This window comes from Canis lupus, chromosome 18 (assembly GCF_011100685.1).
Source record: "Canis lupus familiaris isolate Mischka breed German Shepherd chromosome 18, alternate assembly UU_Cfam_GSD_1.0, whole genome shotgun sequence".
In the NCBI taxonomy this organism is placed as follows: domain Eukaryota; kingdom Metazoa; phylum Chordata; class Mammalia; order Carnivora; family Canidae; genus Canis; species Canis lupus.
Genome location: NC_049239.1, coordinates 108,722 through 135,713, shown reverse-complemented (window position 1 = coordinate 135,713; position 26,992 = coordinate 108,722).

Sequence of the window (26,992 nt, the reverse complement as noted above, 5' to 3'; positions counted from 1 at the left end):
ATAAGGAGTATGTAGACAACTCCTACAACTCAATAGAAAAAAATCAAGTAAGTTGGTTTAAAAAGGATTCAACAATATGAACTGACCTTTCTCCAAAGAAGATATACAAATGACCAACAAGTTTACAAAAAGATGCTCAACATCACTAATCATTAGAGAAATGCAAATCAAAACCACAGTTAAATATCACTCCACACCCATTAGGAAGAGTACTATCAAAAGATCAGAAAATAACAAGTGTTGACAAGGATGTGGAAAAATTAGAAGCTCTGGAAAACCACTATGGGAAACCGTGTGGCAGTTCCTCAAAAAAAAGCAAAAGTAGAACTACCGTGTAATTTATCAATTTCATTTCTGGGTATAATCCAAAAGAATCGAAAGCAGGTCTTGAGATATTTCCACACCCCTGTTCATAGCAGCATTATTCACAAAAGGTGAACACAAGGGGATCCCTGGGTGACTCAGCGGTTTAGCGCCTGCCTTTGGCCCAGGGTGTGATCCTGGAGTCCCAGAATCAAGTCCCGCGTCGGGCTCCTGGCATGGAGCCTGCTTCTCCCTCTGCCTGTGGCTCTGCCTCTCTCTCTCTATGTCTATCATGAATAAACAAAATCTTTTTTAAAAAAAGGTAAACACAAGAAATCCATGAATGGATGGAAGAATATACAGAGTGTGGTATATACATTTACTGGCATGTCATTCAACCTTAAAAGGCAATCCTGTCACACACTACAGAATGGACATTAAGCCTAGTATTATGAACCAGTCACAATATGACAAATATTATATGATTCCAGTTAATGAGGTATCTTAAGTAGCCAAATTCATAGCAATAGAAAGAATGGTGGTTACCAGATGTTGGGATTAAGGGGAGAAGGAGGGCATTGGTTAATAGGCATAGAATTTCAGATTTGAAAGATGGAAAAGTTTTGGAGATCCATTGCACAACAACATGAATATACTTAATACCTCTGAGTTATATGCTTATAAACAGTGAAGATGGTTGATTTTACATTATTTGTAGTGTACCATAATTTTTAAGAAGATAATCACATACTAAATATTGAGGAGGATGTACAGCAACTGGATTGCTCCTACACTGTGGTAGGATTGTAAATGTCCCAGCCACTTTGGAAAACAGTTTTGCAGTTACTTTAAACATTGACTATACCTGTATCACACAGTACATCAGTTGTGCTTCTGGGCATTTGTTTCAGAGAAATGAAAACTTATGTTTACACAAAGATTCGTATACAGTTGTTCAGAGTAATGCAAAACTCCCTAACCAGTACCCTAACCTGTACCCTAACCCTAACCCTAACCCGTACCCTAACCCCTAACCCGTACCCTAACCCCTAACCCGTACCCTAACACTAAACCTAACCCGTACCCTAACCCTAACCCGTACCCTAACCCGAACCCTAACCCGTAACCTAACCCTAACCCGTACCCTAATCCTAACCATAATCCTAACCCGTATCCTAACCCATACCCTAACCCTAACCCGTACCCTCCTTAACCCGTACCCTAACCCGTACCCTAACCCTAACCCCTAACCCTAACCCTAACCCTAACCACTAACCCGTACCCTAACCCGTACCTTAACCCTAACCCGTATCCTAACCCTAACCCCTAACCCTAACCCTAACCTGTACCCTAATCCCTAACCCGTACCCTAACACCTAACCCGTACCCTAAACCTAGCCCTAACCCCTAGCCCAAACCCTAACCCATAACCCTAACCCTGCCTTCACCCCTTACCCTAAACTCTAACCCCATCCCCCACTCTATCTCTAACCGTATTCCCTCCCTCTATTCCCTAACCCTAAACCCTATAACCTATCAGTAACATTACCCTAATCCAGACCCTAAGTCAATTTCCTAGTCCCTAATACCTTACTTTAACTCCTACCTCTTGACCCTTACCCCATCCCTCACCCTCACCAGTAACTCGTACGCATAACCATGATCACTAATCCATATCATCTAAGCTAACCTTAACCACCTATTGCTCACCCTAAACCCTAACCCTATCTCAATTCTCCCCATTCACTTACCTTGTCGTTCTGAGTAGCCCTGCTGAGGTGGATGTGACTCTGAACAGCGCCTCCAGGGTCCTCCAGCGGGTCCTGAGGAAGCCGGACTCCTGTCTTGGCGGACGTGGCCCCATGTGTTCCTGAGTCATAGACAGCGGGTCCTGAGGACGAGAGGGGTCCTGTCACTGTGGACTATGCCTCACATCCTCCAGAAGCCTCCCCGCGGGTTCTGAGGAGGCCAGGCTCCTGTCACCATGGACGCGGCCCCACATGGGACTGAAGCCTACCCGCGGGTCCTGAGAAGGCCGGGGCTCCTGTCAGCGTAGACGCTGCCCAACGTCATCCCGAAGACTCACCGCAGGTCCTGAGGAGGCTGGGGCTCCTGTCCCCGCGGACACAGCCCCACGTCATCCCAAAAACTCACCGTGGGTCCTAACGAGGCCGGGACTCCTGTCAGGGAGGACGCGGCCCCACATCTTCCTGAAGTCTCACCGCGGGTCCTGAGGAGACCGGGCTCCTGTCAGCGAGGACGGGGCTCCACATCCTCTGGAAGCCTCACCGGGAGTCCTGAGGAGGTCAGGGCTCCTGTCACTGTGGAGGCAGCCCCACATGGTCCTGAAGCCTACCCGCGGGTACTGAGGAGGCCGGGGCTCCTGTCAGCGTGGACGCGGCCCCACGTCCTCCTCAGGCCTCCAGAGCGCAGAGGGGCTCCTGTTACTGCTGGCTGACGAGGCCTACTGCGCATGTGCGCCCTTGACCCGGGCCTGGGTTCGGGCGCCCCCTGCGGGACGCTCAGGAGCTGAAGGAGGCCGTGCAGGAGGCGGCGTCCCCGCGCCCAGGGCCGGACCTGCCTCCTTCCAGGCTCCAGCTGAGACCTAGGAGCTTCAGAAACGTCGCGCTGAAATGGAGCCCAACACCCGGCTTCCCCAGAAATACTTAAGGACAATGAATTGGAGCCCACAGGATGCGAAATGAAATGTGGACCAAACTTTTACCACGTCCGCCAAGACTCACTCAACCCTCTTCCACTGTGGGCGGGACCGCGGGCTAGTGCAGCCGCCCTGGAAACAGTCAGGAGGCTCCTCAGGAAGTTACCGATAGACCTGCCCTGCGACCGGCAGGTGCACGGCCTGGAGCTCACTCCGAAGATACAGATGCAATGAAATGCCGGGACACCTGCGCCCCAATGTCTACAGCAGCCAGGTCCACAGTAGCCACACTGTGGGAGGAGCCTCGGTGCCCTCTGCCAGATGATGGATAAAGAGGATGGGAGATAGATGATGGTCATAGAGAGAGGAACGGTACTGAGCTATCAAAGAGAAGGAAATCTTGCCATTTGCAATGACGCGGATAGAACTAGAGGGATCATGTTAAGTGAAATAAGTCGGTCGGGAAAGAGAATGACCGTGTGGTGTCATTCATAGGTGGGATTAAAGAAGCAAAGCAGATGAACTACTGTGAAGGGAAGGAAAGACAAATAAGATGAAAACAGATGCAGGAAATACAGACTCTTAATCATAGGAAACAAACTGAAGGTCGCTGGAGGGGGGGGGAGGGGTTAACGGGGGACGGGCACAAAGGAGGGCAGGTGATGTCACGAGCACTGCTGTTCTCTCCAACGGGTGAATCCCTGAATTCTACCTCTGAAAGTAGAATTATACTTTCGCTATAACGAAAACACTATACGTTAAATCATTGGGTTTAAATTAAATTAAGTTAAAAAATATCAGTTGTATCAGAGCACATTTCCTTCTGAACTCTCTGTTCTGCTCCTTCAGCTTATGCTGGAACCACCCCCTGTGGGTCTAAGTAGGTGCCACGCCTCGTTCATGGCCCAACCCAGGGCTAGAACTCAGGACCCCGAGATCAGGACCAGAGGTGAGGTCAGGAGTCGGATGCTTAACCGACAGAGCCAGCCGGGGGTCCGAGAACCACACTGCTTTATCCTGTGTCTCTGTGACATCGTTTGAAATAGGAAAGTGCTGCGTCCCACTCTATCCTGCTTTTCCAATACTGATTTGCTGTCCGGGGTCATTTGTGGGGGCTGACGGATGTTAGGTTTTTTTTTTTTTTTCCTATTTCTAGGATCTACCACCATGATTTTGATAGGAATGACATTGAAACCGAGGGTGGCTTCAGGAACTGCGGACATTTTCACAAGATGAGGCTCCCACCCCACGAGCCCAGGACGACCTCCCAGAGCCTGGTACGGCTCAGTGCACAAGTCTTGTGCTCCTTTGGTTCAGTCTCATTATTTATTCTCTGTGATGCTCCTGAGAAGGGAGTCACGTCCTTCATTTCCTTCCTGAGTGCTCATTGTCGGGACACAGCAAGGCTACTGAGCTCTGTAGGTTCAGTTGGTGTCCCGTGAATTTACTGAATTCAATCATTAGTTCTAACAGGTTTTGGTGTGGGCTCTCGGGTTTCCTGTTTCTAGTACCGAGTCTTCAGCAAGTAGGGACAGTGTGACGTCCCTCTTCCAGGTGTGAAACCTTTGCTGTTTCCTGTCTGTTGACTACATTAGGACTTCCAGTGCTGAGAGGGGACCTCCTTGGCTTGTTCCTACTCTTAGGGGAGATGATTTCAGGTTTTCACCCTTGAAGATGATGTCAGCTTCCTAGCGGCCTTTATTCTGTTGATAGACATTTCCTCAAAACCCACTATGCTTTTGATGCTGTATTTTGTCAAATGTTTTTTCTGCAACTCTTGAGAGGATTGTATGCTTTTTGTCCTTTCTCTTGTTTTTCTTTTTTTTAAGATTTTATTTATATATCCTTGAGAGACACAGAGACACAGAGAGAGAAAGGCAGAGACACTGGCAGAGGGAGAAGGCGGCTCCATGTAAGGAACCCGACGTGGGACTCGATCCCAGGACTCCAGGATCACGCCCTGGGCTGAAGGCAGGCGCTAAACCGCTGAACCACCCGGGGCTGCCCCACGTCCTTTCTCTGGTTAATGTGATGGATCCTGCTGACTGATGGACAGAGGGGCCGTGGGTAGGACACGGGCGACATAGATGAAAGCGTCTGGTTCGTAAATAAAATAAGTCACAGAAATTTAGAAAATAGAGTCAGTACTGTTCTGACAACTTTGTACGGGGACAGACGGTGACGCCGCTTCTCGTGGGGGGAGCTGAGTAAGGCACAGAATTGTCAAGTCACTAGTTGTAGCCCTGAAAATATTGTCGCATTGTGTGTTGACTGTACTTCAGTAAATATCAAGGAAAAGGGGTTTCTGGTAGGACTCCCGGTGGGTCCGTGAAAGGCATTTACACGGTCGTTACACACACGAAGGCACCTCTGCAGAGGGGATAAAGATGCTCACGTGTCTTCATGTTAATTTTTAGAAAATTTACTTGAGAGAGGGTGTGGTAGGGAGGGGCAGAGGGAGAGGGGGAACCTGGAGCGGACTCCTCACCCAACGGAGCCCGAGCCCCACGCGAGGCTCCATGCCACAACCTCGAGATCCTGACCTGAGCCAAATTAAAGAGTAGACGTGGAACCGACTGAACCACCCAGGAGCCCCTCAAATGTTAAGTGTGACCCCATGCTGTGAACTCTGGGGGTCGGGGGGACATCTGTGACCCCCAGTCTGCCTAGAATGGTGGGAGGCCTGCAGGGCCCAAGGATGGGAACTGAGGATGTGGGAGGGTGCCTGCATCCCCTTCCCACCTGGTGTGGGGACAGGACCCTCCCCCAGGACCCTCGGCCTTCAGGGTGAAGGGCTAAGTGCTGATTGGACCCCGCCTGCCCACAGTGATGATGCGGGACCCCACTGTGGGCGGAAATGTGCAGCCCCCGGGTTCCACCGCTGCCTGGCGCTCACTGTGCTTCTGCAGACCTTCGGAAGCACTCGTGCTTTGGATCTGGCTCACAGCGACCCGACTCTCCTGCTCTCCCCAGTAGCTCAGTACTCCCACTCTCCTCAGTACCCCCACTCTCCCCAGTATCCCCACTCTCCCCAGTACTCACACTCACCCCAGTACCCCAACTCTCCCACTCTCCCCAGTACTCCCACTCTCCCCAGTACCCCAACTCTCCCCAGTACCCCAGAACTCCCACTCTCCCCAGTTCCCCAACTCTCCCACTCTCCCCAGTACACGGTGCATAAAGAGGAGGCACTCACACAGTGACAGGTCACAGGTGAGTGGCCCCTGATGCCTGCTCCCCGTGGACCACTCTGGGGCCTGTGTGTCTGGGTGGGGGCGTTGGCCTCCTGGGCTAGGGTCCAAAACACCCCGACCCCAATGAGATGACCTTGAGCAGCTCCTGCAGCCCTTCCACAGCCCCACGGGGTGAGGGCGGCCCCCTAAGGCCCTGTCCAGGGAAGGAGGCTGCAGTCGGAGTTCGGCAGCTCCCCCGGGACACCCGCTCCCCTGTAAGGCCTGTGCTATGCAGGGAGACACAATACGTGACCTTTCCAGCCCGTCCTAGATGCAAGGACCCCGACAGGGATGACACCCCCCCCCCGCCCCACTCTGTGGTGAGGGGAGGACGGTCAGGGCCTGCTGGGTCCCCCTGACCGGTGAGCAGGCTTGCTCTTCACGCACTGGAGTGCGGGCAGAGTCCCTCGTGCTCCCCCCAGACCCCCCCTCAGGCTATTCACGCATCATTGCCCTCAGGGTGGGGAGTTTGGTCGCACTCTTGCTGGCATCAGGTTTTAATTTTGATGAAGTCTAGTCCGTTGCTTTCTCCCCTCGGTCGTTGTGCTTGTGGAATCTAAGAGAAACCTTCGATATCCCCCGGGCTGGGAGACATCACCCCGAGCATCAGATCGGCAGTTCGCCAGAGCCTCCTGGGTCCCCCGCCCGTGTGCTCCTGATACCGGGGTGGGAGCGCTCTGTGATCCCAGCGTGACGGCGTGTCCTGGGACAGTGGCTGGGAAGGTGGACTGTAGGTGGGCGAGTGACAGACAGGCAGTGAGGGCCCATGTGTGATGTTCCAGCCAAGCCTGTGCCCCTCAGGGCTATGGGGTTGTCTCCGGCTCCGGTCAGACGGAGGGGGACCTGCCCACGGGGAGCACCCGGACGCATGTGTCCTCAGAAGGTTTTCATGTGCCGTCATTCTTGGATGTGTTTGGATTGCAGCACCATGCAGGAGGACTCGGAGAACCTACTGGCCTTGGGAAGGGCCAATAACGTGGCCCAGTACCATCAGGTGAGGCCCAGAAGGGACCATAGACAATACACACCCACGACAAGGGAGACCATACCTGCAAGGCAGGGGAGGCCCAGGAGAGGATCAGAGCCAAGGATGAGTCAGGTCAGCCCAGACAAGGACCATAGTCACCAGGAACAACTGAGACCTTGGGGATGGTACTGGTGTCAGTAGCAACAAAGGGTCCATCCTGGATGTTAGTCATTGGTAGCTGAGGAGCCCAGTCACCAGGTACAGTGAGGCCTGAGTGGGGACCACAGTCACCAGGTCCAGATGAAGTCCACAGCTACCATGTCCAGGTGAGGCCCAGGTGGGGACCAGAGTCACCAGGTCCAGGTGAGGTGAAGGTGGAGACCACAGTCACCAGGTCCCGGTGAAGCCAAGGTGGGGACTACAGTAGCCAGGTCCACATGAGGCCCAGATGGGGACCAGAGTCGCTAGGCTCAGGTGAGGCCCAGTTGGGGACTAGAGTCACCAGGTCTGGGTGAGGCCCAGGTGGGAACCACAGTCACCAGGTCCAAGTGAGGCCCAGGTGGGAACCGCCTTGATAGAAATGCGAACTCTTCTCATTGTAGCGTTCCAACTCTCTTTAAATCTCAGGCCGAATTCATAAGTTTTCAGGATGATTTGAAAGTTAGCTAGGTAATTTGGTGGGGACAGGTGACTTGGGGACCCTACTCTTCGACTGTCTTGCCCTTCTGACAGGAATATTTTTAGCAGTGAACAGTAAAGTCTGTTTATTAAAAGTTGTTATTGATTTGTGCAAACAAATTTCTGTAGGCTTAAAGCAACTGTGAATCACACATATCCACACTGGCTAGAAAAATTTTTTAACCTGAGTTTCTAGATCATTTTCATTATGTGAGTGATTTCTTTCTAAAACTAATTACCAAAGGAAGTAGGGCAATGTGACAAGAGAAATAGCCAAACAACATGAGAAAAAAGAAACAAACATATGGTTCTTGGTTTTTCTCTTGCTGATATGATGAATCACATTGATTGTTTTACGGGTGTTGAACCAGCCTTGTGTCCCAGGGATAAATCCTACTTGGTCACGGTGAATAATTTTCTTAATGTACTGTTGGATCCTATTGGCCAGTATCTTGTTGAGAATTTTTGCATCCATGTTCATCAGGGATATTGGTCTGTAATTCTCCTTTTTGGTGGGGTCTTTGTCTGGTTTTGGAATTAAGGTGATGCTGGCCTCATAGAACGAATTTGGAAGTACTCCATCTCTTTCTATCTTTCCAAACAGCTTTAGGAGAATAAGTATGATTTCTTCTTTAAACGTTTGATAGAATTCCCCTGGGAAGCCATCTGGCCCTGGACTCTTGTGTCTTGGGAGGTTTTTGATGACTGCTTCAATTTCAGCCCTGGTTATTGGCCTGTTCAGGTTTTCTATTTCTTCCTGTTCCAGTTTTGGTAGTTTGTGGCTTTCCAGGAATGCGTCCATTTCTTCTAGATTGCCTAATTTATTGGCGTATAGCTGTTCATAATATGTTTTTAAAATCGTTTGTATTTCCTTGGTGTTGGTAGTGATCTCTCCTTTCTCATTCATGATTTTAGAACCATATGATCCTCTCATTGGATGCAGAGAAAGCATTTGACAAAATACAGCATCCATTCCTGATCAAAACTCTTCAGAGTGTAGGGATAGAGGGAACATTCCTCGACATCTTAAAAGCCATCTATGAAAAGCCCACAGCAAATATCATTCTCAATGGGGAAGCACTGGGAGCCTTTCCCCTAAGATCAGGAACAAGACAGGGATGTCCACTCTCACCACTGGTATTCAACATAGTACTGGAAGTCCTAGCCTCAGCAATCAGACAACAAAAAGACATTAAAGGCATTCAAATTGGCAAAGAAGAAGTCAAACTCTCCCTCTTCGCCAATGACATGATACTCTACATAGAAAACCCAAAAGTCTCCACCCCAAGATTGCTAGAACTCATACAGCAATTCGGTAGCGTGGCAGGATACAAAATCAATGCCCAGAAGTCAGTGGCATTTCTATACACTAACAATGAGACTGAAGAAAGAGAAATTAAGGAGTCAATCCCATTTACAATTGCACCCAAAAGCATAAGATACCTAGGAATAAACCTAACCAAAGATGTAAAGGATCTATACCCTCAAAACTAGAGAACACTTCTGAAAGAAATTGAGGAAGACACAAAGAGATGGAAAAATATTCCATGCTCATGGATTGGCAGAATTAATATTGTGAAAATGTCAATGTTACCCAGGGCAATATACACGTTTAATGCAATCCCTATCAAAATACCATGGACTTTCTTCAGAGAGTTAGAACAAATTATTTTAAGATTTGTGTGGAATCAGAAAAGACCCCGAATAGCCAGGGGAATTTTAAAAAAGAAAACCATATCTGGGGGCATCACAATGCCAGATTTCAGGTTGTACTACAAAGCTGTGGTCATCAAGACAGTGTGGTACTGGCACAAAAACAGACACATAGATCAGTAGAACAGAATAGAGAATCCAGAAGTGGACCCTGAACTTTATGGTCAACTAATATTCGATAAAGGAGGAAAGACTATCCATTGGAAGAAAGACAGTCTCTTCAATAAATGGTGCTGGGAAAATTGGACATCCACATGCAGAAGAATGAAACTAGACCACTCTCTTTCACCACACACAAAGATAAACTCAAAATGGATGAAAGATCTAAATGTGAGACAAGATTCCATCAAAATCCTACAGAAGAACACAGGCAACACCCTTTTTGAACTCGGCCATAGTAACTTCTTGCAAGATACATCCACGAAGGCAAAAGAAACAAAAGCAAATATGAACTATTGGGACTTAATCAAGATAAGAAGCTTTTGCACAGCAAAGGATACAGTCAACAAAACTAAAAGACAACCTACAGAATGGGAGAAGATATTTGCAAATGACATATCAGATAAAGGGCTAGTTTCCAAGATCTATAAAGAACTTATTAAACTCAACACCAAAGAAACAAACAATCCAATCATGAAATGGGCAAAAGACATGAACAGAAATCTCACAGAGGAAGACATAGACATGGCCAACATGCACATGAGAAAATGCTCTGCATCACTTGCCATCAGGGAAATACAAATCAAAACCACAATGTGATACCACCTCACACCAGTGAGAATGGGGAAAATTAACAAGGCAGGAAACAACAAATGTTGGAGAGGATGCAGAGAAAAGGGAACCCTCATACACTGTTGGTGGGAATGTGAACTAGTGCAGCCACTCTGGAAAACTGTGTGGAGGTTCCTCAAACAGTTAAAAATATACCTGCCCGACGACCCAGCAATTGCACTGTTGGGATTTACCCCAAAGATACAGATGCAGTGAAACGCCGGGACACCTGCACCCCGATGTTTATAGCAGCAATGGCCACGATAGCCAAACTGTGGAAGGAGCCTCAGTGTCCAACGAAAGATGAATGGATAAAGAAGATGTGGTTTATGTATACAATGGAATATTACTCAGCCATTAGAAATGACAAATACCCACCATTTGCTTCAACGTGAATGGAACTGGAGGGTATTATGCTGAGTGAAGTAAGCCAGTCGGAGAAGGACAAACATTATATGTTCTCATTCATTTGGGGAATATAAATAATAGTGAAAGGGAATATAAGGGAAGGGGGAAGAAATGTGTGGGAAGTATCAGAAAGGGAGACAGAACGTAAAGACTGCTAACTCTGGGAAACGAACTAGGGGTGTTGGAAGGGGAGGAGGGCGGGGGGTGGGAGTGAATGGGTGACGGGCACTGGGGGTTATTCTGTATGTTAGTAAATTGAACACCAATAAAAAAAAAATAAATAAAAATAAATAAAAAAAAGAAACAAACAAAAAAATGCTAAGCATTTTTCTCGGGATGAGAGAAATCCTGATCGTGTAAGGTTTTTTTCACTCTGCCCTGAGAAAAACCAATTCCCTGACTCAGATGCTTCAGGAGACAACTGGGTTTCTGATCCAGTAAATCGTGACTGCCTCTGGTACTTGGTTCCCACAGCTGTGGATGTGGCCTCAGACCAGCTCGGTGGTTTCCAGGCTGCACTTGGAGGAATTGGAAGGGCTCTGAACATGCACCTTAGGGGCAGTCTGGGATCCATACCCTACAGCTTTTAATTGATAGGTACACCAACTCACATAAAACTTTGCTAGAAAGAAGTCGAATTGTGAGTTTTAAGAAGAATTGAAAACGGGCAGCCTGGGTGGCTCAGCCGTTTAGCACTGCCTTCTGCCCAGGGCATGATCCTGGAGACCGAGGATGGAGTCCCACTTCGGGCTCCCTGCATGGAGCCTACCTCTCCCTCTACCTGTGTCTCTGCCTCTCTCTCTCTCTCTCTCTCATGAATAAATAAATAAAATATATTTTTAGCAAGTATATTGTAGGGCAGCCCCAGTGGCTCAGCGATTTAGCGCCACCTTCATCCCAGTGTGGGATGCTGGAGATGCAGGATGGAGTCCCATGTCAGGCTCCCTGCATGGAACCTGCTTCTCCCTCTATCTGTGTCTCTGCCTCTCTCTCCCTCTCTCTCAAATAATAAATAAATAAATAAATAAATAAATAAATAAATAAATAAATAAATAAAATGAAAAAGTATATTGCAGCTATATTGGTAGCTGTATTAATAAAGTGTGTTGTTTTTACATTTTATGGTGACTGGACCTAGCAAGTCTCTACATCAACAACCATCACTTCTAGTCCTCACAACAGTGTCATGGGACAGGCGGTATTATTTCCTTTTTATAGATGAAATTGATGACCTCAAGCACATGCGGTTCCTTCCCTTTCTGTTTTTCTGTTCAGAATATACAAGCTATAAGAGAGTAAATTGCAAGAAAGCCACTTGCGTGACGAACACCTCTACTTTCCTCAGATGATTTTAATATTTTTCTCAATTCTGAACTCCTTATCTATCTTACTACTCCTTTTCAAATAACTTAGGATACATTTTCCCAGGACTTGTTCAGAGAACCAGTCCCTGGATTAATGTCTTTCCCTAAGTATGAATCAGTGACCTGAAACAGACCCAGCATACACAGATTCTCCTATTTATTCAACAGCCATCCATTCCAAAAAGAAGTCTATTTGGCCTTCTATATGGCAGGTACAGAGACAGGCTCCGTCCCCACTGGGTTTCGATCTATGTCTCAGAGTACTACCTGCAGGCTTTTGAACTTCATATCAGGAGCCTTAATGCTGATTTCTGAGGGCAAAACAAGCAAGTCCACAGTTCTCCTTCATGCTTCCCCAGCAGACCCTTGGGTTCTCTCCACAGAGTTGAACTGTTACTGAGCCATTGGTTGTGTAGGTCAGTCACAGAGCAGCATTGCCATCCAAAACAAAAAGGAGGAAAAGGAGTTTGGAAGTAGTTGGGTCTCACAAATCGTAGGGAGGGAATATTGAAACTGTGACAATGTTTCTTAGTGCACCTTTTCTCAGAGCCACATCTCTCCTGTTCTTGACTGAGGGACAGGAGAGTCTAGGTAGGGAGAAATAGGTAGGGGGCTACAGATTCAGGCTCACAAAGATCCTAAGGATGCTGAGATGTAAGGAAACCAGAAATAAAGGAACAAACGAGACCACCCTGCCCTAGGTATGGGTAGAGAGGGTCTTTTTTATGACAGTCCTCTGTGCCCAACAAAGGATAACCAGACTCTAAAAAGAAGTAAACCATTAAAGATGTTATCACTAGTCCTTACTCAAACCAAGACATCCCAAGAATGAGAAGGCCACAAGCTCCCTGATCAGTTCTAAATGAAAAACTGTCAGTGGAGGCCCATGTGGGCAACCCAGCCTGGGCCCCTCCCACTCCTGAGAGCTTTCTCAGTATCCTTGCTTAATAAACTCCCGTCACTTTACTCACTCTTTGTCCACCAGATTCATTCTTCGACTCCGTGAGACAAGAACCTGACTTTCTCACTTCATTCAGCCTGCTGCACTTCTCTTACCCAAGCTCCCTGGGAAATTACTTCATTGGCTTAATCCCATCTCACTCTCCTCCTGCCTCATATCCTTTGGATTCTTCACCACCAAAGGCCAACGAACCAAGAGATGCAGGGAGGGATAGAAGACCCAGGTGATAGGGGGTATTAAGGCCAAAGAAATATAGTTTAAAATTACATCTGCTTTTTTAAAAAAAGATTTTGTTTATTTACTCATGAGAGACACAGAGAGAGAGAGAGAGAGAGAGAAAGAGAGAGAGGCAGAGACAGAGACAAAGGGAGAAGCAGGCTCCCTGTGGGAAGCCCAATGTGGGACCCCATCCTAGGACCCCAGGATCAACCACTGAGCCACCCAGGCATCCCTACAATTACATTTCCTAACAAACTTGCAGTCCATAAACAAATACTTGAAACCGACAGAGTGGGACATTCTTCCAAGAATTCACAGCTGCCTGAATGTTAATGCTTTGCTAGAGGCCAAAAGCAACATTTGTTTGCTGATAGCCAGACCTCCAGGATCCTGTAAATCTTTCATGTGTGAAAATCCTTTTGGAAACTTCTTTTATCTCTAGAGTCCCCACCCCACACAGCAACTTAAAAGTTTATAACCAAGGCTCCTCATAATCCTGGTGAAGCTTTTCAGACCCAGGGGTCCTGTCCCCATACTTTAATAAAAGCACCTTTTTGCATGAAAAATGTCTCAAGGATTCTCTCTTGACCACTGGCTCCTGGCCCACAGTACATCACAGGTACATCTCTGAGTTAATTGCATCAGCACATCAGGAAAGTACAGAAGATTTTTGCCTATCTTCTTGTATGACACATTCTGGAGGGGGACATTCCCATCTGTTCGATCTGGGTTTTTCTCTTCCTGGGATATATAGCTAGCTAGCTAGGTAGATGATAGAGTGATAGATCTACGGATAGATCAATCCCAGGAACATAAATAGATGTTTATATAAACAAACATATAAACATAAATCTATGTTTCCACTTAATATATTTATTATTAAATGTATTACTCATAATATAATAATTATTATCTATAAACAGAACTATATATTTATATTTAAATATGCAAAATAAACATTTCTATATCTAATCTCTATACGTCCATATATAGATCTCCCTATAGAGATAGAGACAAAATGGTTAGAAATAGGTGTGTGCAGAAAGAGAGAGAAATAGATATAGACCTATAAATATGGAGAGGATCTGCTTTCAAATTCTATCCAACGACCTCTCCTCACAGGCACAGGCAAACGCACACACATATACTCAAGAGCCTTCTGGTATGTGGCCATGACAGGAAATAACACCCCTTGAGATGCCATCTCTTCTCCAACTTAAAGGTACCCGCTTTTCTCCAAAGAATACCTACACAGAGTGAGCAAGCACATGAAAAAATGCTCCACGTGACTTTTCATCAGGGAGACAGAAATCAAAACCACAATGAGATACCACCTCACACCAGTGAAAATGGGGGAAATTAACAAGACAGGAAACGACAAATGTTGGAGAGGATGTGGAGAAAGTGGAACACTCTTGCATTGTTGGTGGGAATGTGAACAGGTGCAGCCACTCTGGAAAACAGTGTGGAGGTTCCTCAAAAAGCTGGAAATGGAGCTATACTACAACCCATCAATTGCACTACTGGGTATTTACCCCAAAGACACAGATGTAGTGAAATGACTGGACACTTGCACCACAATGTTCACACCGGCAATGTTAATAGCAAAACTGTGGAAGGAGCCTTGATGTCCTTCAACAGATGAATGGATAAAGATGTGGTCTATATATACAATGTATTATTATTTAGCCATCTGCAAGGATGAATACCTACCATTTTCATGGACATGGAACTGGAGGGTATTATGCTGAATAAAATAAGCCACATGGAGAAAGAATTATGCGGTTTCACTCTTATGTCGAATGTAAGAAAGAGTGAAGAGGATCATAAGGGAGAGGAGGGAAACTGAGTGGAGAAAATTGAGAGAGGCAGTGTTGTCCCCAAGATTGCGAATCCGAGAAACCACCGAGGAGCCGACACTGATACAAACACACGAGGGTTTATTTACAAGCTCGAGCTTGGGTCCAAGTGTACCCGACACAGCAGAGCAAGGACTTGGACCCTGAGACTAAGGGGCGTGGCAGCTTTATAGGGGCCAGTGGCCCATGGGATACACAGAAAGGTGCACAGTCATGTCGGTCCACACGCAGGTGGCCGATTGAGTTACATCTTACCCTATAGTATCCATTTGAGCTGGCCTATTACTTTGGTCAGAATTGGCGCGCAGTTTTGGTGGGCACAAAGCAGGATTGCATGGTTATGAGCCGATTTCCGATTAGGGTGTGCCCAGCGGCCCGACTAGTGTGGGGCAGCGCCTTAAGCAATAAGCAGGTTATGTGGGGGTCATACAGGAGGTGGCAGGTGTAACACAAAATGGAATCAGTCCTGCTCTGCTTGTCCAGGGTAGGGGATTTTTGTTAAATTTCCTGGGTCTCACAGAAGATAAACTATGAGAGACTCCTAACTTGGGGAAACAAAGGATTGCAGAAGGGGAGGTGGGTGGGAGGATAGTGTAACTGGGGGACGGGCATTAAGGAGGGCATGTGATGTGATGAGCACTGGGTATTATACTACATGTTGACAAATTGAATTTAAATAAAATTTTTTTTTAATTTAAATTTAAATTAAAAAAAGGTACTGGACGGCTCAGCCATCCTCAGCAATTCATTTATGAAATGGCCTTCAGTAGATCATAAAAAAGTTACGAATGTGAATGGAAAATGACTGAAACTCTTTCCCAGTTCAAATAAATAAGTATTCTGAAAAGCAAATCAAAGTTCCAGAATGGAAAAATGCAAAAAACGAGGGAGAGGGAGAAAGAGAAATGAATTCACTTTTTGTGATATTTATTAGTGATGGTCCAATAATGACAAATCCATGATTGTCATTAAAAACAAAGAGTTAATGAACGGTATAGAAACCGATCCCCCAACTAACAGATAAGGCAACTGAGAAGACAAGAGAAGTAATGCACACTGCTCAGGGTCACACGGGTGGCAAGGGGCAAAGCCAAGACTCGATTCTGGTCCAGAGTTCTTTAAACGACCACAAAACGCTAACAGTCACAGCTTCAGGCTCATCTAGAATTAGTGTCACTTTAGCTCAATAAAACATTCAACCAAAGTAGTCTTTCTTCTGCCAGCTAGTTACATTTCATGAAGCACCCTAAAAGGGATTCGAATTATGTCTCCATGTGTGTCATCAGAATACTGCCTGATGAATTAATTAAACAAAGGTATTCCCCAAAAAAAACCTTAGCTGTGAGACCTTGCCTACCCTTTCACTTTCCAAGTCTTCATGCTTCTATATCTAATTGCCTATATTGTCATAGAAGCCAACCTTACTCAGATTGAGTTTGTCCAAGCTGAGAACTAAGTGCCAGTTTTAATATTTTTAAAACTCAATTTAAAAATAGTTAAACAGAGAATTTCAAATGGCAAACACTGATATTTACATCATCTACTCTTATAACTAACAGAAGGGGTAATCCTGAAACCTAGATGCAGTCGTACCTTTATATGAAAGTATAAAAGCAGAAAGAGTAACCCAAAATTGTCTATTTCACAAAAGCCTATCTAAACTAGTTATGTTCAATGGTGTCTGTCTTGAAGCAACAATCTCTAGAAAGACCTTGTTCAGACCTAGCTCCACCACCAATAAGCATGTGAACTTGGACAATCCAATCCTCCAGAACTCTGTTTCTTTCCTGTGCCTCAGAAGAGAGGACCAGAGCTGATGATCCCTCAGTTCCCTCTCAGACCTAAAATGCTGCTGTGGGGTCCTAAACACTCTATACTGAGCACAAAAAGATGGGGGATCTTATATATACTCAAATGCTAAAATATAAAACTAACTCTGAGCATAGATCCTGAGTATTTTAGGGTTCTCTCCTATGGCGATAGAAAATCCCCAAATCTATACCCCTTTTTATCACAGGCGGTGGGTATATGGGTCCAAGCCACTAGAAATAATAAATATGTGTATCAGAACAGCCATCTACCCTCATGCTCGCTGCTTTTCAAAGCAAAGCCCTCAAAGAACTCCATTATTATTTTCTGAGGGAACCGGTTAACATGTAGAATCCTAACCTGCCCCTTCCTTTAACCTAAAAAAAAATTAAAATGTTGGCTGGCCATATTAACAAGCTCTCCAGGTTATTCTTTTGCACACTAACATTTGAGAACCACTGGCTAGGCACCAAGGAGAATTGATTTACCTTAAAATAGCAAAATTTGAAATCCTATGTCCTTTCCTATTTTCAGATCATAATAAATAAAGAAATGAAACAGCGAAGAGAGAGGGAAGGAGGCAAACAGAAACAAAGTGCCAATCAAAAATGAGATTTACATAAAGTTTGTCTTTCAAAAATTTATGGACAAAAGACTCCATACTGATGGAAATATGTTAAAAGGACACAGGTGTCAACTGAAAGAGCTCCTGTGGCCAGAGCAGAGACAATATAAGCAACAAAATAAGTAGTGTTGGATTATAACCCAAAGCGTAAAATAAATATCCATGAATCTATACTAATATTAAAAATTGTAAAAGAAAGAAAGAGGGGCACCTGGGTGGCTCAGTCAGTTAAGCTTCTGCCTTAGGCTCAGATCATGATCCAGGTCCCAAGGCAGGCTCCCTGTTCAGCAGGGAACCTGCTTCTCCCTCTCCCTCTGCCCCTCTCACTCATGCTTTTTCTCTCCTCTCTCTCTCAAATAAATAAATAACATCTTTGAAAAACAAACAAACAAACACAGAAGAAAGAGAAATCTCCCATGTAGAAGAATTTCAAACAATTTGTGAAGACATTCCACCCTCAAGTTCATGAGCATAGCTTCCCACTCTTATGTGTGGAATACACATAGTAACTTCCTTCTACAAAATATATTATGAAAAAGTTATAATAATAATGATAATATAATAATAATAAAGAATCACTTTACTATGGAGAAAGCTGACAAACACTATCTCAGCAAGATGATCAGATCGATACCAAGACTGAAATATCATGTTGATAGTATCTATCCTTTATATGATATAATAAAAATGGCAGTATATCTCTGTATATAATCCACAATCGCAGTTCAATCATGAGATAAACAACAGACATGTCCCACCTGAGGGAAATTTTACAAAATACTCTACTTCTCAAAGTGTTCCAGTTCAACAACAACAAGGAAAGGCTGAAAAATTGTCACAATCCAGAGGAGCCTAAGAAAACATGAGGACAAGTGTAATGTGATGTGAAGGATGGTAACTTAGCAAAAACTAGGGACATCTGAATAAAGTATGGTCTTTGGTTAATGCGACTATTTTAATATTGATTCATTAGCTAATATTGTACTGTACTAATATAAGATATTGATAATTGGAGAAATTGAGTGCAAGCCCATGAGAATTCTCTGTACTATCTTCTCAATTTCCCTATAAATCTTTGTTTTTTTTTCTAATCAGTAAGATTTATTTTGAAAATTGACTTAAATGAATCAGGCTCCAAGTATGAAGACATTTTAAGAATAGTTTAATTTTTGCCTTATTCTTAAAGAGTTCCTTCGATGGGAACAAAGTAAGAATTTTATATCAGAAGGAAAGAAAAACACTTATGAACACCTCCTCAATCTGAAAAGCAGGAAAGGATATTAAATAGCAAAAATCAGATAAAAATACTTCTTTTATAGTAGACACCATATTGCAAGTGCATTTAAAATTAGCAATGCATGACATTTATTTCCTGGACATTTGTCTTCCAAAGAGTTCACAGTGCTTCAGTGTCAGTTAAGAAATGATTCATGTGAAATTTTTATTAAACCAAATTTACTGGGAAATTACTGTCCAGATAATACTTTATTTTGATTTTATTGAGTTCCTTCCTAATCACTGAGCCTTTTCGTTAGAGCTTTCAACTATAGCAAATGCCTTAAAGGCCAATTTTTAAGTTGCTATTATAATACCCTAATGGAATCACGTATCGTTTTCCTTCACTCAGATATGGCACACAGTAGGCACCTGATAAAATACTGAATGAGTGAATGGATAAAATTGCTTTTTATCATTTCATTCAGCAATTTCATTCTTATCTTTGTCCATTTCATGTTCTAATGTTTATCAACATCAACTCAAGAAGGTTAGGGATCCATTAATTTATTAAGTATTTGGTGCATAGCTACTATGTGCAAGGTGCTAGGAATACCAAGTTAACCAGACATAGATGCAGTCCCTAGCTCCCTCCAGGCCATGCTGGTGGGAGAGACGGATACTAACCAAAAAGTGACAGAAAGACAACTAAACAAGATTATAGTAGCCAATATAAAGGTAAATATACAGCTTACTACAAGTACATGTATAAGAAGGCTTAGTCTAACTGGGGCCTCAGAGAAGATGACCAGAAGAAGCAACATTTATATTAAGACTTAGAGAAAGGAGAAGGTAAGTGGTGGAAGGAGAATATTATGAGGAAAAGGAAGGTTTCTGCCTCTGAATTGTAGGGCTCTGGGTAAGTCCCTTGAGCTTAGGCTCTGAACCTACTTCTTTCTCTGCAAAACTGTGACAGTAATAATGCCTGTGCCATAGAGCTCTAATGAGTAAAGAGTTGACTTTATTTGTACAATATCTAGGATGTTAGTAAGTACTTAATAAATATTTTCTGGTGGCCATAACAGCCTGGAGCCAGGCTTCCTGAGTTCGAATCCACTTAACTAGCTAGGTCAAACGACCTTGGACAAGATGTTTTCTTCCTATCTATCCTTTAGTTGGCCCATCAAGATAACATTATCTGCCCATAGGGTTGTTGGAGGATCCCATGAGTTCTTTTATGTGAAGCATGACACAATTCTTGGCACATAATATGTGCCATATGAATGTTAACTTGTATTAGCAATAAAGAAATCCTACAACAGTCTAATGAGGTGTTTAGAAATTATTTTATAGCTTTTAAGGGAATTGAAATTCAAAAAGAACCTAAGTGCCTGTCCGTGTTTACGTAGCTAACCAGTTCATTATCTGAAACCCAAACTCACAATTTCTGATTTTAACCTCACTCCAAGAGGCCTCCGCAAGCCCAAGAAAAAATTGCCTTCCTGGGATCTCAAGGAAGAATCCTTAACATAATAATATGACCATTGGTAATAATGTCTCTTGGTTCTTTCCAAATCCATAAAGATGCTTTTCCTGATGAGTGACTGAGCTGTGAAGAGATGAGAAACCCTCATCCCTCTGAATTACTTGTGTCAGAATATTTTAACCATAGTACTACGGATAGTAAATTATACTTATTAACAGGAAATATGTCTCAGATTGGAATCTGAGCAATCAGATGGGCAGAGAAAAACCGCTTTGACTTGCTCTTCATCTTTTAAAGACAAAGGAGAGCTTTTCTATGTACAAAGTCAGTTGTCAAAAAAGCCTTAGGGAATAAGAGTCTGCAGCATCGAATCCGGCTTCACAGCCCAGACGCCGGTGCTCCAGGTCTTCCTGATCCCAAATCCCTGGACCTGTCCCCCAACACAGGCTGCCACCAGAGGTCATTTGCAATTGCTCTCTTAGGAGCTCCAGGGAAGGGGAAAGGAGCTAGATAGGAAGACGGGACGCGTGGAAGTCGAGAAAATTAAGGCCATTCCACTTTTTTTTTTAAATTTTTAAATTTTTATTTATTTATGATAGTCACACAGAGAGAGAGAGAGAGAGAGAGGCAGAGACACAGGCAGAGGGAGAAGCAGGCTCCATGCACCAGGAGCCCGACGTGGGACTCGATCCTGGATCTCCAGGATCAGACCCTGGGCCAAAGGCAGGTGCTAAACCGCTGGGCCACCCAGGGATCCCCATTCCGCTTTTAGTCCAGTGTTAGCACACGTCCAGCCATCCCATGCCCCTGCAAAGAAGAGCTGAAATTTCCATTACTTCTGTTACAGGAAAAAACAAAAGTTTACAGCTTAATGTCTTTGAAAGCCCCACATTAGCATAAGAACTGAGCCCAGGCCTAGGGTGGGAAGCCCCTATTAGAAGGAGAACAGAGCTCAATGCCCTTGAAGGCCCCAAATCAAAATGTAAACAGAACTTGAGGAATTGCTCCAGCCCTTCTGGAGGTCCCTGAGACCAGCCCTTAAAACTAAGCTAAAACCCACCTCGGGGTCCAAGTCCCTGCTCCGCTGTGTCGGCTGTACTTGGACGCAAGCTCGAGCTTGAAAAAAAACCCTCGTGCGTTTGCATTGGTGTCGGCTTCTCGGTGGTTTCTCGGATTTGCAATCTTGGGCACAACAGTCTGAGATAAAAAAACCAAACCAAAGAAACTCGGACGCAGGCAGAGTAAACGCAGGGTTCTGAGAGAAGCGGCAGAGACCCGGGGGCTTGGGGGCTCTTCTGTGGAGGCCATCCACCTCATTACCCACCTCCACACCATCCACCTACATCATCATCCCCCATTGGATCGCCCCCATACCATCCCCCCTACACCATCCCCCTGACACCCCCACACATTCCCCACCCACACTATAAACACACATCACCACCCCTAAACCATCCCCCACACTCCACCACCATCATACCTCTGCCCCCACACCATCAGCCCCCAGCAAGGACCTGGGGCAGCAGTCCCCTGTGGGACATGCTCAGCCTCCCCGGGGTTCTCTGGACAGCCTGCTCCCATCAGAAGCCCTGGTGTCCCATAGAGTACACAGGGGTTGCAGGGAAGAGGGAAGGCCGGGAGCCCCCGACAGGGTGGATGCAGGTAGGTGGAGCATGGTATGCACTGTGCCCTGCCTCCTCCCACTGTCCCTCCTGGAGGGCAGCACACCCTACACAGGACACCAGCCCCTAACCCAGAGGGACCTGGGCTGGCCTGGCCCCGGGCTCTGTGGGGCTGGGGTGATTTGAGCCCCCCCCCCAGACCCAACACAAAGACTAATGGGATCCACCCCCATGGCCCTGGCCAGGCCTGGATTCTGGCCCCGGGCTGAGCGAGCCCTCTCACAGCTGCATGTGGCCTCCTGGGCCCTGGGTGTGCCCCACAGATGCGGGTCGCTGACCGAGGGCAGCCCTGGGGATCCCGGGACACCCTAGGGTGGGGAGAGCAGGGGTAGGCCGGTGGGCCCCACCAACACCCACAGCAGGAGGAAGTCTCCTCCAGGTGCTGGGGCCCCAGGGAGCCCGAGGCCGGGGTCCGGCTGCCCTGCGGGGACCCAACACAGGAGCCCATGAGCTGCAGGTCCAGGTCAGCTCTGCTGTCCTCAGAACCGTCTCTCAGGCTGAAACCTCAGGACACACGCCCCCCACACGGAGTCCACACATGCTCCCAGGTGGGGGACTCCAGCCCCCGCCCCCCCACCCCCTGTGATCCTTGCCCTCCCCTAAAGGACAGAAAGGTCTCCCTCCCCAGGGGAAGGCACGCACTCTCGGCTCTGAGCCGTTTGCTGTAGAAAGTCAAGAAAGTGTTGTGGTGCGAAAATGCACAGCCAGCCCATTTCTGTGTCTCCAGGAACTCTGTGCATGGGGCGTGGAGAGACCCCTAGAGAGGAGGAGGGGGCACCACCCAGGCCCCAACCAGCCCCTGCAGGGGCGCCGCCAGGCACACACACAGCTGACGTCCCCACGTGCCTTCCAGGGGCGGCCAGACACCAGGGTCAGGACCCCACGGACTTTACTGGGTCTCAGCCTGTGCCCCGCGGGCCAGGAGGGCTGGGACAGAGTGACAGTCAGGGAGCCTCAGGTCACCAGGGTCTGTGCAAAGCGACCTAGGAGGTCTGTGCTCCCTCTGTCCTGGGGGCCTGGGCTGGCCAGGTTCCAGGGCACTTCCTCCCCTCCCCGCATCCCCGTGCCTGTGTGCCTCGGGCACAGAGGGCCTGTGGGGCGGTCAGTGTGGAAGGGAGGTCAGGACAGCAGGCCCTGGTCTTGTGCCCAAGATTGCAAATCCGAGAAACCACCAAGGAGCCGACACCGATGCAAACACACGAGGGTTTATTTACAAGCTCCAGCATGGGTCCAAATATACCCGACACCGCGGAGCAGGGACTTGGACCCCGAGACTAAGAGGCGGCGTAGCAGCTTTATAGGGGCCAGTGGCCCATGGGATACACAGAAAGGTGCACAGTCATGTCGGTCCACATGCAGGTGGCCGTTTGAATTACATCTTACCCTATAGTATCCATTTGAGCTGGCCTATTACTTTGGTCAGAATTGGCGCGCAGTTTTGGCGGGCACAAAGCAGGGTTACATTGTTCTGAGCCGATTTCCGATTAGGGTGTGCCCAGCGGCTCGACTAGGGTGGGGCAGCGCCTTAAGCAATAAGCAGGTTATGTGGGGGTCATACAGGAGGTGGCAGGTGTAGCACAAAATGGAATCAGTCCTGCTCTGCTTCTCCAGGAGTAGGGGATTTTGTTAAATTTCCTGGGTCCCGGGATCCGTGGGTGGCGCAGCGGTTTAGCGCCTGCCTTTGGCCAGGGGCGCGATCCTGGAGACCCGGGATCGAATCCCACGTCAGGCTCCCGGTGCATGGAGCCTGCTTCTCCCTCTGCCTATGTCTCTGCCTCTCTATCTCTCTCTCGCTGTGTGACTATCATAAATAAATAAAAAGAAATTTCCTGGGTCCCACACTGACTGCATGTACACTTCGCTTCTAACAGGCCTAGGTTTGATGCGGGACAGAAGTTGTGTGAGAGGCAATTGGAAGGTGCAGGCCAGGATACAAGTGTCTTGAAACTCAATCCAGCGACTACCGAGGAATTCCTCTCATACATTGCTACTACTTCCATACAAGAGAAGCTAGTTGAACGCAGTGTCCAGGGGATCTTGATTCTGAGAGGTGAGACCCCACGCAGTCCCTCACAGTTCCACACTGCTTGCAGATAGAGTATCGAACATCCTCACTAGAGATGTATGCCAGAAGCTCATGGGACGCAGGGGGCAAGTCGAAGGCTTCAATGGTTGTGTCTCCAGGTGCAGTAGAGTGGTATTCATGAACCTCCTGACTTTCGGCTTTGAGGCATGCTTCCTTTTAAGAGCTGAATTCAAGACAGGACCCTCCCGCATCCTGCAGGCCTGTAGACATAACTGCTAACATCCTTATATTAGGTGCTGGGAGAGGTTGTGAGAAATGCATGTGGAAGCATGAGGCCTGTACTCACGTGTATCTGAGTTCAATACAACGATTGCCAACGTCCTTGTTCAATTAGAGTGTAGCTCGGGTATACCTTGCCTTGATAACTGTCTAGCAGACATCGGCCTGCAAAGCATACACACTTCTGAGAGTTGAGCTTTTGGCCTGTACTTCCCACATCCTGCCTGCAGATACACTTCGCTGCTAACAGGCCTAGGCTCGATGCGTGACTGAAGTGTTGTGAGAGGTAAGTGGAAAGTCCCGGCACTCAAGACTAGTGCCTCCAAGCTCAATCCAGCGATTTCCTAGTAATTCCTGTAGTAGACAGGTGCTACATACTAAGTTTCATACGTGAGAAGCTAGCTGAACCCTGAGTCCAAAAGCATCTCTCTCCCGAGAGTTGAGCTCACACCCAGTCCCTCACAGTTCCACACTGCCTGCAGAATGAGTTTTGAACATCTTCACCAGAGACATTTGTCAGAAGCTTGTGAGACACAAGTGGAATCATGCAGGCCTGGAAGGTGTCTCCAGGTGCAGTAGAGTGGTACTTTTCGAACCTCCTGAGTTAGAAGACTGCTATGGTCTCACGACCATTAGAACGCAGCTAGTTGAAAGCTGGCTTCTAGGCATGCTCTCTTGTGAGAGCTGAGCTCAGGACAGGACCCTCCCGCATCCTGCCTGCCCATTGTCATAGCTGCTAACATCCTTAAGTGAGGTGCTGGGAGAGGTTGGAGAAATGCGAGTGGAAGTGTCAGGACTGTACTCACGTGTATCTGAGTTCAATATAGCGATTGCAAAAGTCCTTGTTCAATTAGAGTGTAGCTCGGGTATACCTCGCCTCGATAAGTGTCTAGCAACGTCGGCGTGCAAAGCATACACACTTCTGAGATTTGAGCTTATGGCCTGTACCTCCCCCATCTGACTGCCTGTGCGTTCCGCTTCCACAGCTTTTCGTTGTATGCGGGAGAGTAGCCGAGTGAGAACCAAGTCTCTGCCTTGTCAATTTGGCTCCCAGCAGACAGCTGCCTGCAAGGCATGCACACACCTTTGGATTGAGTTTAGGACTTGAACCTCCCACATGCTGACCGCCTTTACGCTTAGCTTCCAAAGGATTTTGTTCGATACGGGACGCAAGTTTTGCGAGAGGCAAATGTGTGTTAGTTCAATCCAGCAACTTCTGAGGAATTCCTCCCTCCGATGGGAGCTACATACTAACTTCCAAACCTGAGTAGCTAGCTGAAAGCTGTCTCTCTGGGGAACTTCCCTCTCAGAGTTGAGCTGAAACCTGGTCCTTCCCAGTTCCACACTGCCTGCAGATACAGTTACGAACATCCTCACTAGACATGTTTGTCAGAAGCTCATGGGACGCAAGGGGCAAGCTGCAGGCTTCAAGGTTGTGTCTCCAGGTGCAGTAAAGCGGTATTCATGGAACATCCTGAATTACAATGCTGCCACGTTCTGATGGCCATCAGAACGCAGTTAGTAGAAAGCTGGCTTCAAGGCAGGTCTCCTTTTGAAAGCTGAGCTCAGGGCAGGACCCTCCTGCATCCTGCCTGCCCATAGTCGTAGCTGCTAACGTCCTTATCTTAGGTGCTGGGAGAGGTTGGAGAAATGCAAGTGGAAGTGTCAGGATGGTACTCACGTGTATCTGAGTTCAATACAGTGATTGCCAACGTCCTTGTTCAATTAGAGTGTAGTTCGGGTATACCTCACCTCGATAAGTGTCTAGCAGACATCGGCCTGCAAAGCATACACACTTCTGAGAGTTGAGCTTATGGCCTGTACCTCCCCCACCCTGACTGCCTGTATGTTCCACTTCCACAACATTTCGTTGTATGCAGGACAGTAGCGGAGTGAAAACCAAGTGTCTGCCTTGTCAATTTCGCACCTAGCGGACACCTGCCTGCAAGGCATGCACACTCCTTTGGATTGAGTTTTTGGCTTGTACCTCCCACATGCTGACCACCTGTACGCTTCACTTCCAAAGGATTTTGTTCGATACGGGACACAAGTTTTGCGAGAGGCATGTGTCTCCTCGTTCAATCCAGCGACTTCTGAGGAATTCCTCCCTCAGATGGGAGCTACATACTAACTTCCAAACCTGAGTACCTAGCTGAAATCTCTCTCTCTGGGGAATTTCCTTCTGCGAGATGAGCTGACACGCGGTCCTTCCCAGTTCCACACTGCCTGCAGATGCTGTTACGAACATCCTCACTAGACATGTTTGTCAGAAGCTCATGGGACGCAAGGGCCAGCTGCAGGCTTCAATGGTTGTGACTCCAGGTGCAGTAGAGCGGTATTCATGGAATGTCCCACCTTACAATGCTGCTACATTCTCACGGCCATCAGAATGAGCTAGTGGAAAGCTGGCTTCTAGGCATGCTTCCTTTTGAGAGCTGAGCTCAGGGCAGGACCCTCCCGCATCCTGCCTGCCCGTAGACGTAACTGCTAATATCCTTATGTTAGGTGCTGGGAGAGGGCGGTGAAATGCATGTGGAAGTGTTAGGCCTGTACTCACGTGTATCTGAGTTCAATACAATGATTACCAATGTCCTTGTTCAATTAGAGTGTAGCTAGTTTCTAACTCCCATGTACGAGTGGGTAGCAGACATTTGCCTTCCAGTTGTACACACTTTTGAGAGTTGAGCTTATGGCCTGTACTTCCCACATGCTGCCTGCAGGTACACTTCGCTGCT